Source organism: Micromesistius poutassou (genome assembly GCF_964030765.1).
Source record: "Micromesistius poutassou genome assembly, chromosome: 9".
Lineage (NCBI taxonomy): Eukaryota > Metazoa > Chordata > Actinopteri > Gadiformes > Gadidae > Micromesistius > Micromesistius poutassou.
The window spans coordinates 8,628,911-8,629,685 of NC_140279.1; the positions used below are offsets into that span (position 1 = coordinate 8,628,911).

General features: G+C 36.1%; 1 long non-coding RNA gene across 1 annotated transcript; it reads right to left on the reverse strand.

Moving 5' to 3' along the window:
* LOC311352629 lies at nucleotides 1-545 on the reverse strand. The gene is made up of 3 exons (XR_014636925.1): nucleotides 433-545; nucleotides 129-248; nucleotides 1-43 (listed from the first exon to the last, which is right to left on the reverse strand). It is a non-coding gene; the product is annotated as an uncharacterized lncRNA (long non-coding RNA).
* Between the last annotated feature and the right edge of the window lie 230 nt (nucleotides 546-775).

Below are 775 nucleotides of genomic sequence, written 5' to 3' on the forward strand. Positions count from 1 at the left end.
GCCTGGCAATCTTGATGACCAGTGATAAACAACAGTTGACGATCTGTATAAAACAGAATGTTTTATGGATTGCAAAGACATTTTACTAAACAATTTTCAAATATTTGGGTGAATAAAAGTGTACTTACTGTTGCCTCCACTTCTCTGTCCAATCCCAGGGACAGGAAGTCCAGCCTTTTTAAAACTGTGGTGCCCACTTTACAAATCGCCTCGTCTGGTGATTTTGTGTCATCCAACACATCATCAAGCTTTAAAATGACAGTCAGTTAAGTACTTACTACTACAGTATATAATAATTGACAGCAAAAAACAAACGACAATAGAAAACCTCTTTAGAACTCAATTATATGAAGAAAATACTTCACTTTGTTTAATGTGGGCCATATTAGGCCTATTAGAACTAAATCAAGAAAAATAAAAAAATACATTTACCCATGTCAATTGTCCTTCGTCCATCTCATGCTCCGTTACTTCCCTTCTTGCACATATGTGGTATATGTGCTTCATTCCACAACAGTGTTGATTGCAAACCTCAAAACCTCCTGCAATATGGTCAGAGAAGCCCAATTTCAGAAATGACAGGAGCATAATAAGCAATGTGTGGAATTTGTACCATAGCATGTCTTTCCAGCAACTGACTTAGTAAATAATGTTACAAGTTGTACAACATTATATTTTAGTGCATTAGATAGTGTAGTATTAGGTGCTATATTTTTGTACTGTGATGATCTCTGGAATACCTGTTGTGGTTGTAGCTGGAGCTTCCACTGCTATT